This window comes from Amphibalanus amphitrite, unplaced genomic scaffold (assembly GCF_019059575.1).
Source record: "Amphibalanus amphitrite isolate SeventyFive unplaced genomic scaffold, NRLGWU_Aamphi_draft 001457F_arrow, whole genome shotgun sequence".
NCBI lineage: Eukaryota > Metazoa > Arthropoda > Thecostraca > Balanomorpha > Balanidae > Amphibalanus > Amphibalanus amphitrite.
Window position 1 is genome coordinate 49994 of NW_024882950.1, and position 17389 is coordinate 67382.

Here is a 17389-nt window from a genome sequence, read left to right on the forward strand (position 1 = left end):
AAATTTAGGCTCGTCGAAGCGTAGCGCTGTTCCAGCCTCGAGGAGCTCACGGCGCATGTCAAGTCAGTCTGGGTTAACTTTAAGCCTGCTATGCAGCCAAACATGCCGGTTGGCATGCCGCAGCATGTGTTCATGTGTTTGCCTATTAAATGGGGAGCACATTGAGGGGTCATAAATATATCAAAACGCAAAGTACTCTGTTTCACATGCAAATAAAATGTGAGAACGAACTTATGGGACACCCTGTAGTACCAGCCAAGGTCTCGTGTGTAAATTGTAAAGTGGGGTGTGTAGGTACCAGTGGCTGGCAGGAGATGATAGAAGAAAGGTAATACCAATACCTTACTATGTTATTAAATGTGTTTTATATTAATTTCAACGTTTCAAACTTGTTTGAGGCTAATTCATTGGGTGAAAGTTTATGTCTGCATTAAGGTGACATGTGTTCGGTTGATTCAAATCAAAATGAAATCAGCCACAAAATGGCCATGCATATGATATTGCAAACATTCACCAGAGGAGGCTGAGACACGTTTAAACATTAGCAAGGACAAGGGACTTAAGGTAGGTCAGTGTGGGGGGGGGGGCGGGGGGCTGATGATTTGAGACATGCTGGTGAGCAGGGGATAGCCTGTTTTTTATTTTTAAAGAACATCCTGAGGTAAGAGAAGCAGGCAGGTCCCTGGCATAGCTCATCAATTTCACCTGAATGATCATAGAAGGAAAAGCTATTTCAAAAGCAAAACTATAGGCTTCTAGAAATATTTACAATACTCTTTTATACCAGCACTCAGCTAAAACTTGTATTGCTCAGTCAGGGGAATTGCTCTGTGCTTACTGTTGAGCAACATTGTAGTGTTAGTCTCAACATATTTATTCAGTTGCCACTAAGATAAACCAACATTGGAGGGTAATAACTGGAATGTCCTTCAGCTTGTTTTCCAGGTCTCAGTCTGCTCCTTGGCAGAACTTTGTTTTATTGCCATAGCAAGTCTTTGCTGTGGAAGCTCCATAATTTTCAATGTGCTCAGGAGTGGTTGCACTCAAATTTATTTACATGTCCCTGATGCTCTGTGTTAAAAGCTCTATGTTGTAGAGTTTGGGCTTGTTTGCACTAACTGCATCAGGCAGACGTGCAGCCTCACTCACTCATTCACACTCACACTCACTCACATGCTCCCACGCCACACCAATAGCACACTGGCAGTGTGAGCGGGAGCATGTCCAGGGACATTTATGAAAAACCATTGCATTGTTTGACGTTTGTTTATATGCTAAGCCAAAGTTCTTCCTCCAATGATGTTTACCAAAGTTGCGAATAGGTTTGGCACAGCTGAATGAGATTCCCTGTCAAGTGACATTGAGCAGATGTAGTGATAGCACAAGTGCTGGCTAGTTAACTAAGTGTTATGCAGTCGGATTAATTAAGTTAGATTACTGATGGTTTACCACAAAAGTACTCACGGATTCAAAGTTCCTATACAAAGAAATGCCAATCAACACATTGCCTGAATGGATTTATTTTTACCAACCTTGAGCATGTCTTTCATATTTGTATATCGTGCGCCATTACTGTCTGCGTGTGTTTGTGGAGTTGGGTTTATGACGTCATTTGCGACTCCGGTTTGCGATTGGACGTGAGGTCGGCCCACTACGATCCGAGGTCATGTTAGGTCAGATTTGCGGGCCCGCGCCAGTCGTGTCCTCAGCTCCGCAGTGAGTGGTGACCCGTGGAGTGCTGTCAGCTGTGCGTGGACGGAGAACCGCGGCTTGGGCAAGTGGACGATTCTGTACAGGTGAGGTTGTTGCTGCCTACTGATGGTAACAGTGGGAGCGTTGGGTACGGTTGTTCGTCCTGCTCCTGCCTACTGATGGGAACAGTAGGCGGTAGGATAACGGGGCAGTAAATATAGTCCACTGTGTAAGTATTCCTGTATTTGGGGTCCGTGGAGGAGGGGAACGGTAGCAGTGAACCCTGGGCTCGGTAACACTGGTGTCAGAAGTTTTTTTTTCCTGTTTCTCCCTGATACCGCCGGTGGTGTTCCTACCTATTGATTCCAGCTATCGATGTGCTCAAACTTGGCATGATGACTGACGACAAACGCGTGACACGAAGCCAAACGGCGGAGATGGAGACAAAGACGACTGGAACTCGGGAAGAAGCCAGTACACTTCAACAAGTATCCGAGGTGGTGAAACAGCAGCTCAGCGAGCATGCATTACAACTGCACGAATCCTACGGCAAGAGAATGGACAACATCGAATCCATCCTTAGGGACTTGGGGGAGTTGGTCGCGTCATCTCGCCAGGACAGGAATCCTGTTGTCGCTGTTGATACAGCAACAACTCGGGTTCTTCAAGATGGGGGCGAGAATCATCAACCAGCTCCTAAAGGTGACGCTGTAGGGCGTAAACCCCAGGACTTCGATGGATCGGCTTCATTGGCCGCCTACCGAGCGCAGTTCGAGCTCATTGCGGCTAGCAACGGGTGGTCCACACACAGGAAAGCGGTTGAATTAGCCGCGAGTCTCAAAGGTCCGGCACTGGAAGTGCTGGCATGTGTGCCTCCAAATCACCTGGAAAATTATGAAGCATTAACAAATGTCTTAGAGCAGCGCTTCGGATCTGCACATCAGGAGCACCTCAATCGCGCCAGGCTAAGGAACCGAACCCGTGGTGGCAACGAGGGCCTGCAAGAGTTGGCATTGGACGTGGATCGACTTGCTCACTTGGCTTATCCCGGAGCTCCGCCGGACTTCAGGGCGACAGTCGCCTGTGATCAGTTTATTGACGCCCTGGAAGACACGGACATGCAAATGACCGTAAGACAGGCGAAACCAAGCAGCCTGCGCGACGCACTAGCTGCTGCCCTAGAATACGAGTCTCTAAGACGTTCCCTCAAATCATCACATAGCCGCCAGAGCAGTGGTTTCGGCAACCGCCAAGCCAGTGTGGAAACACATAGTCCATCGAATTTGGAAACGAAGCTCGATGCTATTCTCTCTCGGATCCAGCAGCTTGAAGCTGCGAACCGCAAGCCGGCAGGACGTCTGGACAACAGGAGACAAGTGGGACTGGGGCCATGCTGGAACTGCAACAAAATGGGTCATATCAGACGAGACTGCAGACAACCCAGTAGGATGTCAACCTCTGGGTCTTCAAGTGGTCAGGGAAACGAATGAGGGTCGACCTCGAGGGGCAGCGGTCGGCCGGCGCTGAAGAGTCCCACGATTGTGTCCGGAGACCAGAACCCCCTGACTGTGTGCGGGTGGATGGCTGGGTTGGCGGCCGGCGGATGTCGATACTTGTCGACACAGGGTCGAATCGCACACTGGTCCGTAGCGACGTCATACCCGGTGTGGACCCTCCATCAGTGCCGGGGGGACTCTGTGACGTAACGGGACGCCGCACTGGATTGAGAGGGCCCGTGGAAGTTGAAGTGGCCCTCGGTAAACAAACATCACGCCATGCAGTATTCGTGGCGGAAGAGCTGGAAGAACGCTGCATCCTTGGCCTAGATTATCTGTCGGCCCACAACTGCCAACTGGATTTGAAAAAAATGACACTTCAGGTGGACAACTCAACGATTCCACTGACGGAAACACAGCAAGACACTCCCAAAACGTACCGTGTAGTAGTTCGTAGACAAGTACGCATCCCGCCCAGAACAGAACAGTTGGTGGAGTGTAAGTCGTTGGACACAATCGATGGCCACCAAGTGCTAGTTGAGGGTGCAAGTGGTTTGGCCGACGGAATCATGGTAGGAAGGTCTCTGGTAAGGAACAAGTCACGCCTTCCAATACTGATCGGCAACCTCTCCGACAGACACATCAGACTTAAACCGGGCACAGTCATCGGAACAGGTGAGGATGTCTCATGTGGAAATGTTACTGTTCACGGCTCTTATTCAACCCATACAGGAGGTGTAGCATTACCCGATGATGTCCAGGAGCTGCTCAGCCGCTGCAGTGACACCCTCACGGATGCACAGGTGAGAGAGGTCGAGACTCTGCTGTTCGAGAACAGTGACATCTTTTCAGAAGGTGACCATGACTTGGGATCTACAGATTTGACGGAACACCACATCAAAACAAACAACCACCGCCCCATCAAGATCCCTCCTCGGCGTATCCCACTGGCGAAGCGAGAGGAGGCCGAAAGGTTGGTGAGCGACATGGCTCAACAACGCCTGATTGAAAAGTCAGCCAGTCCGTGGTCCTCTCCGCTGGTGATGGTGAAGAAAAAAGATGGATCCTTGAGATGCTGCGTCGACTATCGGGCCCTGAACGAGATCACCCTGAAGGACTCATACCCCCTGCCTAGGATCGACGATACGCTGGATGCTCTGGCTGGAGCAAAATGGTTCTCGACACTCGACTTGAAGTCTGGCTACCATCAAGTGAAGATGGCAGAACACGACAAAGAGAAGACAGCTTTCTCGTGTGGAGGCGGCCTTTGGCAATTTCGAGTCATGCCGTTCGGCCTCTGCAATGCTCCGGCAACGTTCGAGAGATTGATGGAGGCGGTGCTGGCGGGTCTTCACTGGAAATCACTACTAGTGTACCTGGATGACGTCATCGTGTTTGGTAACACCTTCAGCGAGGAGCTTCAACGTTTGAAGGAGGTCTTCCAGCGATTCCGCGCAGCCAACCTGAAGCTGAACCCAAAGAAGTGTCATCTCTTCCAAAGGAAAGTGGCTTACCTCGGGCACGAGGTGTCCGAACAAGGTGTCTCTACTGATCCAGCCAAGGTGCGGGCAGTCAGCGAGTGGCCGGTGCCGACTAACATCACCGAACTACGCAGTTTCCTAGGGCTGTGCACTTACTACCGTCGCTTTGTGAAGGGCTTCGCTGAATTGGCAGCTCCATTGCACCGTCTGACACAAAAAGGACAACGATTCGAATGGAACGCCTCATGCGAAGAGGCCTTCCAGAAGCTCAAAGGAGCTCTTACTAGTACGCCCGTACTCGCCTATCCGGAAACAAAGCTGCCATTCATCTTGGACACCGATGCCAGCGCGTGCGGCATTGGGGCCGTGCTATCCCAAAACTCCGACCAAGGAGAACGGGTCATCGCATATTTTAGTCGATCCCTATCCAAACCTGAGCGAAATTACTGCGTCACACGACGAGAGCTCTTAGCTGTCGTAGAAGCCATCAAACACTTTCATCACTACGTGTATGGGGCCCACTTCACTGTGAGAACTGATCATTCGGCACTTCGCTGGCTTCGAACCCTAAAGGAACCAGAGGGACAGCTAGCTCGTTGGTTGGCGCGTCTGGGGCAATACGACTTCGAGATTGCCTACAGACCTGGAACAAAGCATGCGAATGCAGATGGCCTCAGCAGGCGACCATGTCACGGTGCCTGCCGACACTGCACGAAGTATGATTCCCTCTCGGTATCGCGACATACCCACATAGAATCATCTCGAAAGGAAAACGAGGACACCGCTCCGTCGAGTGCCTTTAACATTCGCAGTGCCCAAGCACAGGACCCAGACATTTCGCCAGTTCTGTCACACCTACGCGTCGACAGCTCAAGACCCACAGCAGACGAGATATCAGGAGCAAGTCCCACCACAAAACACTACTGGGCGCAGTGGAGCATGCTCAGGATCAACGATGGCGTGCTGGAGCGCCGTTGGGAGTCTGTTGACGGCGTGACCAGCAGATGGCTGGTGGTGCTTCCAAGAGAACTCAGGCACCGGGTGATGGTGGAACACCATGACGCGCCGACTGGTGGGCACTTCGGTGTGAAGAAGACTCTACAACGCCTCAGACAGCGCTTCTACTGGGTTGGTATGCGGAACGATGTTTCGGAGTGGTGCCGCGTCTGCACCGTCTGTTGTGCCAAGAAGGGACCGCACACCGTTCAGCGAGCACCGCTGCAGCTCGTCCTTGCGGGAGCCCCCATGGAAAGGGTGGCTGTAGATATCACGGGTCCCCTACCACTTTCGGCGAATGGCAACAAGTACATATGCGTTGCAATGGACTATTTCACCAAATGGCCCGAGGCTTACGCCATACCAAACCAGGAAGCCACTACCGTGGCTGGAGTGCTGGTGGACAACTTCTTCACCCGCTTCGGAATGCCCAACGAGCTCCATTCCGACCAGGGAAGAAACTTTGAAAGCGCCGTTTTCAAAGAGTCGTGCAGGTTGCTGGGGATACGGAAGACGAGGACTACGCCCCTTCATCCGCAGTCCGACGGCATGGTCGAACGCTTCAACCGAACGCTGGGGCAGGAACTGTCCAAGTTCTGCAAAGAGGGCCAAGATGAATGGGACACGAAACTACCTATGGTCCTAATGGCCTATCGTTCCGCAGAGCACGAAACCACGGGGTACACTCCGGCTCAGATGATGACTGGTCGAGAGATGCGCCTCCCCATCGATCTGATCACCGACGCCCCACCTACCGATGCGAGGCATGACTCATGTCAAGACTTCGTGCGAGAGCTGAAGCACCGCCTCGGGGAGATTCACAAACAGGTCCGATCACACCTCCGGCTGAAGTCCGACGCAATGAAGCTTCGGTATGATGCCAAGGCGAGTCAATCTGTTTTACAACCCGGTGACAAGGTATGGCTTTTTAATCCCCGGCGTAAAAAGGGACTCTGTCCTAAACTCATGTCTGACTGGGAAGATGACTATGTGATCATCAACCGGCTTTCCGATGTCACGTATCGCATTCGGACAGCCAGGGGGAAAGCGAAAGTAGTTCACATCAACCGATTGTGGAAACACGCAGAGTCTCCCCATTTCACGTGGAGCGACAACTCAGTCCCCGGGGTGGCCAGTACGAGCCCCTCCGAGAGTGCGGATATACAACCACCCCAGTCAGCGGATCCCAGAGTCCAGTCTCCCGATGCTAACGGGGACACGGACAACGCGGGTCCAGGGAACAGTTCCGCGGGTGGTTCACGCCCGAGTACACGGTCCAGAACTCGCAGGATGCCAGTACGTCTGGCCGATTACGTTCTGTAAGGCATGTAAATAGTGTGGGACTGTGCATGCACGTGTGTATGTGTGCGTGTGTTTGTGTCTGGTCAAACAGTTATGGGCAAAACGCTCTAGACCCCCAGAGTTCTAGCACCTGTTTTTTTTCTCTTTTCTCTATAACCAGGCATATGGACCGGCCAAACGTCGACAGCTGGGAAGACATCTTAGATATATCCGACCCGGACCAGAGGCAGTGGCTGGCGGCACAAGAGTCGACCTTCCCCGATGACAACGGCGGAAGGCTCCATCTGTTCCTGGGTGATTCTATCGCGCGCGATGCACAGGTGAGCGTGTCCAGCCCGGACTTCCTTTTCAATCGCACCCGAGGAGGAGATTCCTGGAAACGTCTGTGTCGTCGCATCGCCCAGGAGCTGCAAGACTGGCGCTGCGCTGCTGAAGGTTTCAGGCTGTCAACGGGTCGAGTTTGCATCTGGATGACAGGTAACGACATTTATCCAGACGGAGACCCGGAGAGGAGGCGCCGACAACTGGCTGTGTTAAAAGACAATATAACAGTAGTAATCGACGCTGTCCTCGAGCACTGCACGGAGGTGGACATTGTAGGCCCTCTCCCCCGCCTCCGCTATGACACCGGAAGGGCGTGGGAGCAGTGCCCGGCGTTCCACGCCGAGAGAATGTCGCTAGCCAACTTCCACGACAAGGCGACGCACTGGCTTGTCGGCAGGGCTCTCACAACCTACAAAAGAAGGAGGCACGTCGTCAGCGATTCTAGTAATCGTTTTTACGGCCGCGATGGGATCCACCTCTCAGAGGAGGGGTACGACCGTCTCCTGCATAGGCTGCCCGAGTGGCTCCACCGGTCCTAGGTGCATGAAATGGCTCGTTTTTTTTGTGCTCTCTCCCTATCTCTTCTTCTTCGTGGGCGAAGAACGTTAGGGGGGGGGGTAGTGTTATGCAGTCGGATTAATTAAGTTAGATTACTGATGGTTTACCACAAAAGTACTCACGGATTCAAAGTTCCTATACAAAGAAATGCCAATCAACACATTGCCTGAATGGATTTATTTTTACCAACCTTGAGCATGTCTTTCATATTTGTATATCGTGCGCCATTACTGTCTGCGTGTGTTTGTGGAGTTGGGTTTATGACGTCATTTGCGACTCCGGTTTGCGATTGGACGTGAGGTCGGCCCACTACGATCCGAGGTCATGTTAGGTCAGATTTGCGGGCCCGCGCCAGTCGTGTCCTCAGCTCCGCAGTGAGTGGTGACCCGTGGAGTGCTGTCAGCTGTGCGTGGACGGAGAACCGCGGCTTGGGCAAGTGGACGATTCTGTACAGGTGAGGTTGTTGCTGCCTACTGATGGTAACAGTGGGAGCGTTGGGTACGGTTGTTCGTCCTGCTCCTGCCTACTGATGGGAACAGTAGGCGGTAGGATAACGGGGCAGTAAATATAGTCCACTGTGTAAGTATTCCTGTATTTGGGGTCCGTGGAGGAGGGGAACGGTAGCAGTGAACCCTGGGCTCGGTAACATAAGATATATATTTTTTTTTTTAATCAGTGCCAGTCCTTCAAAGATCATCAGTGGTTTAAACAGAGCCCCTCTGTCCAGGTCCACCACGCCCACCCCTGCCACCTCTCCTGTTCCGAGTGACCACAAACTCCTCAAGGTCAGCCCTCTGCTCAGCAACTCGTCCTGATGGGATGTTGTTCAGGGTCTGGGAGCGAAGGAAGTTTTGGTTGGATGACTGTGGGGTGTTGTTTCTTTTTGGGGCCTGTTCCACAGCTTGGATGATTTCGTCCTTGGTCATGTTGGCTCGGATGGGGATGTATCTCTGGTCTCTGGTTTTGCGTGCCATGATGACGCCGTTCTTGGTATGATAGTTGCAGATTTGGCCAGCCTCCCACATGTCACCCAGCTGCTGGATCTGCTTTGATCTTTTGGCTGTCAGGTTTTCATGGATGGTGATCCTTGCCTGTGCTGTCTGTGTTTGACTGAATTTGGATTCGTAAACCGCATTGCGGTCATCCAGATCCTGGAATTTTATGATGACACGTTTGTTGTTTTTTAAGCGATGGCAAGCAGATATCTGTCCCTTCAGCTTTACTCCTAGTTTTTCCTCGATCACGGCTTTGGTCAGCTGACGAGTCTCAGAGGGAGTCTCATAGTGGTCAGCTTTGGCTTGCGGAAAGCCTCCACCTCCCAAGATCAGGGAATCCTTGCGGCTGTACTGTTCCACATCATCTAAGGCCTGGTCAAGTTCTGCTAGGGTCTTTTTCAGTGTCTGGTTTTCATCCTTCAGTTTTTGTATCTCCTCTTTCACTTTTTTGTTTTCCTCCCAGATTTTTTTCATCTCTCCCTCCATCTCACTAGTCACCTCCTTAACAGCTTCCTGAATAAGTCTCTTAACATCCCCTTCCTCCATGGCACCTCTATGCGCAGATGCTACTTTACTTTATGCTGAACTGCAAACAAGTAATGGTTTGAAAGTGAGAAGTCTAAACTCTAGTCAAAGGTTACGTTAACAATTATAATAGCCTTGAGACAAAAAAAAACTATTTTAATCCTATAATATCCTCGGCCTACCACTAAATCACCACACCGACCACACCCAAGTCTTCACGAGACAAAATTGGCGCACGTCCGCTCGGCTCGATCGTCCGGCACGAAGTCTGAACTTCCCCTGATCGGCAGGGGAAGTTTTTCCCGTCGCTGTACTCTGTCACCAGCACAGAAACGACGGAGAACTACGCAGCCCTGCTGCTGTGTCTGCAGGAGAGCGTGGAGCGAGACGAGCGAGGTCTTTCGTCCGCGTGTGGTCGTCGCCGACTGCTGCGAGGCCATCTCAAATGCTGTGGAGGCGGTGTTCCCGCAGGCGATTAGGCGGTCCTGCTGGTTCCACGTTAAAAAAAGCAGTAGACTCGCGCCTTCGTGCAGCACCAGAGGCCATCCGGAAGATATTCCTCCAGGATTTGGCAAACCTGCAGGTTTGCAAACCTGCAGGTTTGCCTCACTGCTGCTGAGTTCCGTTGGTTTAGGGCGCGTATGCTGGAGAAGTGGAGACGTCAGTGGCCCACGGAGGATGGAGAAAGGTTCTGCAGATACTTCTCCATCACGTACCTGCAGCGCTTCTCTGTGTGGTCGGAAGGCCATGATGTGGCGTCTCCCAGCACCAATAACGGTCTTGAGGCCTTCAACGGGGAGATCAAGAAACAACACGATGCGAGAGCGTCTGCCGGTGGGTTAGTTCTTGGTGCTGTCGCTCACGATGGTGCGCCACTGGTCACGAGACTGTGGCACACGGAGGGTGTTAGCCGAGTCGCTGGCCATCAGCCTGGACCTCCATACACGAGGCTTCCAGCAGACCAACAGCGGGAAGTCGTTGGTCTCAGAGGATGATGGCCTCAAGAAGATGTACATACCAGCTGGAAGTGATACTCAGATCACCAAAGAGGATCTGGACAACTTCAAAGATGTAGTAGAGGGGGGGGGTGTAGACCGCTGTGAGTCATTTGGTATGTACATCCGATACAGGTTCAGAGTATGGGTATTGGATAGTGAGTCCGTCCCATCTTGGCTGGTTCCGAATGGGAAGGCACTATACAGGCGCCACGTGCGGCAGAGCAAGTATGATCCACTGGTGGTCGGTGGAAGAAGTGGAGCTGCTGGACGTGAACTCAAGCTACGCGCACGTGAGGTTCGTTGACGGCACGGAGACCACTGTGTCGCTGTGACATCTGGCACCGGCTGGTGACGCATCCCAGGCTGGGCAGCGTTCAACGGAACGGCTTGCCGTCGACGAACGTGTCGCTGGCTTCGCAACTGGACGGGCGACTCCGGACGATCCTCCGGTGACACTTCTGGACTCGTCGTCTACTCAGGAGCAACCACCGGGGTCCTGTGTCGACCGGTCCCCCCGTCATCCCGTTGAGGAATGTGGTGGGCGAGTCCCGAGATGTGAAACCGGTGAACGTGCCGCCTCGCCCTGTCCGCAGCTGGTTCGTGACGTTGCGCCCTGTCCGCAGCCGGCTCGTCGATCTGGCCGGACCAGGCATCCTCCCACCCACAGTGTATATAAATACTCCCACCTATATGCGTGATTATTCTGTGTAGCTGTTGTAAGTCAACGTACTGCAATGAGACGTCCATTTAGTTTGTTTGTTGACTTCCTTCCCTCTACAACAGCGGGTGGGGAGAATGTTATGATTGTTTTTTGCAAGTGTTATATGTCGTGTTTGGCATTAGTGTTGGGCCATGTCTGTTTGCGTTGCTGATGGTTTGTTTTCATCCTGTGTTGCAGGTATGGTTGCAAGTTTGTGTTGAATAAAGCCTGAGAAGTGAGAAGGGTCTCTCTCATTCATATTCACTACAGGTTGTAGGTTGTAGGTAGGTTTGTAGGTTGTAGGTTTAAAGGTTGTAGGTTAGGTTAGGCCAGATTACGTTTTCCTAGAAAGAAGCACCTCCGGGTATGGCGCCTCTCCTCATCCTTGGTTGGAAAACCTTTGTGGCGTCTGCTCTACTAATACCCACTTTTCAGGCAAAATTTTGCACATTCTTACACTACTTGCCATCCTTAATCCAATCATGTGGCATGTGGCAAAAATACAAGGAAAAAACAATCAAAGCTAACCTAACCTTACGTTGCATATTCGTTTCAACGCCACAATTGTTACTTGTAGATCGGATCTTTTCTGAACAAATACCAAAAAAACTATAGTTCGTTTATTTTAAGTTTGCCCCTCACTGTAACCGTCTCTTTGAACACAGCACGAGTTGGTAGCTGAATTACTGAGAAAACTGATTTGCACACATTGTATTGGAGATATGAATAATATTTTCAAAATAAGTTTTGAACACCAACGACGTAACGTATGTTAAACGCCGTGCAATTCAATAATTAGTTCAGACATAATTCCTGAGAAGTCGTCTATCCCTGTGGGGCTGTGGGTATTGGCAAATACGAGCTATGAGTCTGTGAAATAGTAAATAAGATGAAATTGATCGTCTGTGAAATCTGGTCAAATCAATGTGCGCCAACCAGTTTTCTCAGTAATTCAGCTAGCAATTCTCGTGCTGTGTTCAAAAAGACGCTTACAGTGAGGGGCAAACTTAAAATAAACGAACTATAACAATAAGAACCTCCAGGCATGAATTCCTACTGTGAGTACCTACTGGACGCGATAGAAGAGGCTCAATAATTAAGATGAAGTCTGAAAACCCACAAAAACGACGGTACCTACCTGCCTGCAGCTGGGCTTCTAATTTTCCTTCTCTCCTTGCCCCTTGGCCCTCGCTCCTCTTCAATGTCAACATACCTAACTTGAACTCCCATGACCCACGTGGCCACCAACCACGTGGTATTCTGGCGGAAGTCAGGCCGGAAGTCGCTGGCGGAAGTGGCGCACTTCCAAGCCTTCCAAGCGCCGAGCCGAATTCGTCTCGAACGCTGTCAAACGCCGCGCCTTCCGCTCCGGCCCAACGTCCATCAATTGAGCCGACCCCCACCGGACACGATTTGGTAGCCGAGGTCTGTGACGTCAGCCGGGCGTGAAGTTTTCCCTTCACCATAGGCTTCACACACAAACCGGCCGAAGTTCATGCCAGGATAGCCCGGCTTGAAAGTGCAAAAATGATTAAATTTTGCCCTCAATAGATTCATTGCTTCATTTTATAACTAAAAACGTCCGTTATTAGGACTCAATGAAGGTAAAAAGTACTCAAAATCGAAGTTCAAGAAGATGCTGTCCGAGCACAATCTGGTAACATCACGTGACCTCTTTTAAGCAAAATGTATATATTTCAAGGATGTTATTACACGATTGCTGCCTAAAACATCATAAATAATACGCTTGTAACATTTATTGCTTCTGTTTAAGTCATAACATTGCAAAACGCAAAGTTTATCATGGAAGTCACGTGACCAAAGGTATAGCAGGGGTTGGGACAAGCACTCAAAGGATTTCAAGTTTTTTAATTAAATTATATAAGTTTCATGATGAAATTGATAGAATGTATTTTTTCCGAATGAAATACAAATTTTCGTATGTAAAATATTTTTCTTATGGGCGAAATTCTCCATATAAGAAATGTCAGTGACGTCACCAGGGCTTTACGTGGGCTTTACTCAAAACATCGGACCTACCTCTTATAGGTATCTTGAATTGAGCAGCAGATTGATATTCGCGAATATCAAACTAAAAATTCGATATTCGGACGGGGAACGCAATAACTCAAGAACCAGTGAACCGATTTTGATGAAAATGCCCTCATTCGATTCCTCGTTCCATATTGCAGGTTGACAGCGATTTCCAGGTCACTAGGTCATGACCTTCAAGGTCAAGGTCAAGGTCAAAGGACGGGGAACGCTCTACAGCCTAAATTTACCGTCCGATTGGCTTGTTAATGGTCTCAATCGATTCCTCGACCCCGATTCCAGGTTGACAGCGATTTCCAGGTCACTAGGTCATGACCTTCAAGGTCAAGGTCAAGGTTCGCGAATATCAAACTAAAAATTCGATATTCGGACGGGGAACGCAATAACTCAAGAACCAGTGAACCGATTTTGATGAAAAGACCCTCATTCGATTCCTCGTTACTCATTCCAGGTTGACAGCGATTTCCAGGTCACTAGGTCATGACCTTCAAGGTCAAGGTCAAGGTCAAAGGACGGGGAACGCTCTACAGCCTAAAGTTACGGTCCGATTGGCTTGTAAATGGTCTCAATCGATTCCTCGACCCCGATTCCAGGCTGACAGCGATTTTCAGGTCACTAGGTCATGACCTTCAAGGTCAAGGTCAAGGTCAAAGGACGGGGAACGCTCTACAGCCTAAAGTTACCGTCCGATTGGCTTGTAAATGGTCTCAATCGATTCCTCGACCCCGATTCCAGGTTGACAGCGATTTCCAGGTCACTAGGTCATGACCTTCCAGGTCAAGGTCAAGGTCAAAGGACGGGGAACGCTCTACAGCCTAAAGTTACCGTCCGATTGGCTTGTAAATGGTCTCAATCGATTCCTCGACCCCGATTCCAGCTTGACAGCGAATTCCAGGTCACTAGGTCATGACCTTCAAGGTCAAGGTCAAGGTTCGCGAATATCAAACTAAAAATTCGATATTCGGACGGGGAACGCAATAACTCAAGAACCAGTGAACCGATTTTGATGAAAAGACCCTCATTCGATTCCTCGTTCCTCATTCCAGGTTTACAGCGATTTCCAGGTCACTAGGTCATGACCTTCAAGGTCAAGGTCAAGGTCAAAGGACGGGGAACGCTCTACAGCCTAAAGTTACGGTCCGATTGGCTTGGAAATGGTCTCAATCGATTCCTCGACCCCAATTCCAGGCTGACAGCGATTTCCAGGTCACTAGGTCATGACCTTCAAGGTCAAGGTCAAGGTCAAAGGACGGGGAACGCTCTACAGCCTAAAGTTACCGTCCGATTGGCTTGTAAATGGTCTCAATCGATTCCTCGAACCCGATTCCAGGTTGATAGCGATTTCCAGGTCACTAGGTCATGACCTTCAAGGTCAAGTTCAAGGTCAAATGACGGGGAACGCTCTACAGCCTTAAGTTACCGTCCGATTGGCTTGTAAATGGTCTCAATCGATTCCTCGACCCCGATTCCAGCTTGACAGCGATTTCCAGGTCACTAGGTCATGACCTTCAAGGTCAAGGTCAAGGTTCGCGAATATCAAACTAAAAATTCGAGATTCGGACGGGGAACGCAATAACTCAAGAACCAGTGAACCGATTTTGATGAAAAGACCCTCATTCGATTCCTCGTTCCTCATTCCAGGTTTACAGCGATTTCCAGGTCACTAGGTCATGACCTTCAAGGTCAAGGTCAAGGTCAAAGGACGGGGAACGCTCTACAGCCTAAAGTTACGGTCCGATTGGCTTGTAAATGGTCTCAATCGATTCCTCGACCCCGATTCCAGGCTGACAGCGATTTCCAGGTCACTAGGTCATGACCTTCAAGGTCAAGGTCAAGGTCAAAGGACGGGGAACGCTCTACAGCCTAAAGTTACCGTCCGATTGGCTTGTAAATGGTCTCAATCGATTCCTCGAACCCGATTCCAGGTTGATAGCGATTTCCAGGTCACTAGGTCATGACCTTCAAGGTCAAGTTCAAGGTCAAAGGACGGGGAACGCTCTACAGCCTAAAGTTACCGTCCGATTGGCTTGTAAATGGTCTCAATCGATTCCTCGACCCCGATTCCAGCTTGACAACGATTTCCAGGTCACTAGGTCATGACCTTCAAGGTCAAGGTCAAGGTCAAAGGACGGGGAACGCTCTACAGCCTAAAGTTACCGTCCAATTGGCTTGTAAATGGTCTCAATCGATTCCTCGACCCCGATTCCAGCATGACAGCGATTTCCAGATCACTAGGTCATGACCTTCAAGGTCAAGGTCAAGGTCAAAGGACGGGGAACGCTCTACAGCCTAAAGTTACCGTCCGATTGGCTTGTAAATGGTCTCAATCGATTCCTCGACCCCGATTCCAGCTTGACAGCGATTTCCAGGTCACTAGGTCATGACCTTCAAGGTCAAGGTCAAGGTTCGCGAATATCAATTGGTTCGCGATTGAGACCATTTACAAGCCAATCGGACGGTAACTTTAGGCTGTAGAGCGTTCCCCGTCCTTTGACCTTGACCTTGACCTTGAAGGTCATGACCTAGTGACCTGGAAATCGCTGTCAACTTGGGATCGGGGTCGAGGCCCAGTAAACATGACGACGTCGGCCCGACGTCGGGCCGAGGCTCGGCCCGACGTCGGTCCAGCGTCGGTTCAACCTCGGCCCGACATCGGCTGGACGTCGGATATGCCCGCATGTTCCGACGTCCAGCCGAAAGCCAGCCGACGTCGAGCCGACGTCGGGCCGAGATCGTTTGCCGAGGTTGACGAGATCGTTTGTCGTTGGACCGACGGGGCCGACGTCGGCATGTTTATTGGGACAACGCGCCAAAAATATCAACCGGCGGCGTGATTCGAGCCCCCCAGTCGCCGACGTCGGCATGTTTACTGGGACAACACGCCAAAAGCATCAGCCGGCGATGGGATTCGAACCCCATGTAATTCGAACGCGAGGTTAGTGCGCTAACCACTACACCACGCAGCCAGCTAACGGCTTCGGTTTGTTTTGTTGGGTTATGCCCTTTCGGTCTGACAAGACCATTTCAGAGCCGGAAGGATCATAGGATGGAGACATTGGTCTTCTTTTTTTTTAATTTTTTTTTCGTTTATTTAGAAGCCAAACAACTGAGGACGAACGCATCTCATAACAAAACACAGGAAACGGTGAGCACACAAACTGTTTCCCGAGTGGGGATGGACAGGGTCAGTGTCCCACTGTACCTAGCACTGTACATATTAGCACTGTTCGTTGTCATGGCATTTTTAGAGCACACATACAGAGTTCACACGTTTTGTCGTCGCTCGGTAGCCAACACAGCGGACGAGCACAGGGCGACCGCGCCGGCGGCAGCAGCAGCAACAGGGCCGCCGCGGGCAGCCGACGCGGAGGACCGGGCGGGCAGAGAACGGAGGGCGGGCGAATCCGGACCAGACGGCCGGCGCAGCCAGCGCCCCACCCCCACCCGGGACCCGGTGCGCGCCGGGAGAACAATGGACTCAGTTGTCAAGGAACAAGGATTCAAAATGGGTTGTGAATTATCTGTTTCTCTTGATATGTTTGCAAGCCTGCCCCATTTAAGGACATGTGACTGCATTGAGTTTGATTTCAACGCGTAACGCTCTTCATTTGATGCTTCAATTTTGACTAAGGATAAAAAGTGCTGAAGGTGTGGAATACTTGAGTTATATTTTGCCTTGAATATTACTAACTTCGCTATTGTAGATATTAGCGTGCCTAAGGATCCTAACATAGATACACGTGGAAAAACCCATGACTGATTTGTAAATCTAAACGACAACTCATACTTGTGCTTTAAATGGTCGATGATCTCTTTTACATATTTTTGCGTCACATCGCATTCCCATACAAGATGAATTAGTGTTTCGTCGTTTAAATTACAAAAGGAAACATTGGTCTTCTTGGCGAGCACCCTGGGTCCAGTTCATATAGAGTCCCTGGTCCCATTGCTGTTACGTGACACTTTTTGGAAAGGGCGACCCCACAATGGATTAATATAGCCACTCTTACACACCTGCACCAACGTTTCCCAAAGTGTCCCTTTGATAAGTGGCACTTTGGCAAAGTGACACTTGCCGACTGGCCTTTCTATATGAACTGGGGGCTGGGGCCGGCCCTGGTGAGTTGCCGGGGCTGAGCCTGACCAAAGGATAGGCCGAGCAGCCCCCAAGCACTCACCGCACCCGGCTACGGGCGAGCTCGGCTTACGGGCAATCCCAAATGGGATTAAGTTTCCCGTCCAGTCCGGATCAGGGGGTTGCGGCGTGGAG

At 50.6% G+C, this 17389-nt stretch overlaps 1 protein-coding gene across 1 annotated transcript in view; it reads left to right on the forward strand.

Moving 5' to 3' along the window:
• The first annotated feature begins 247 nt into the window (after nt 1-247).
• LOC122373193 (DNA repair endonuclease XPF-like) overlaps nt 248-17389 on the forward strand; it is a 44640-nt gene continuing 27498 nt past the window's right edge. The window contains exon 1 of the mRNA XM_043351033.1: nt 248-328. The gene's annotated coding sequence lies outside the window, so the exon portion shown is untranslated. The remainder of the gene's footprint in view (nt 329-17389) is intronic.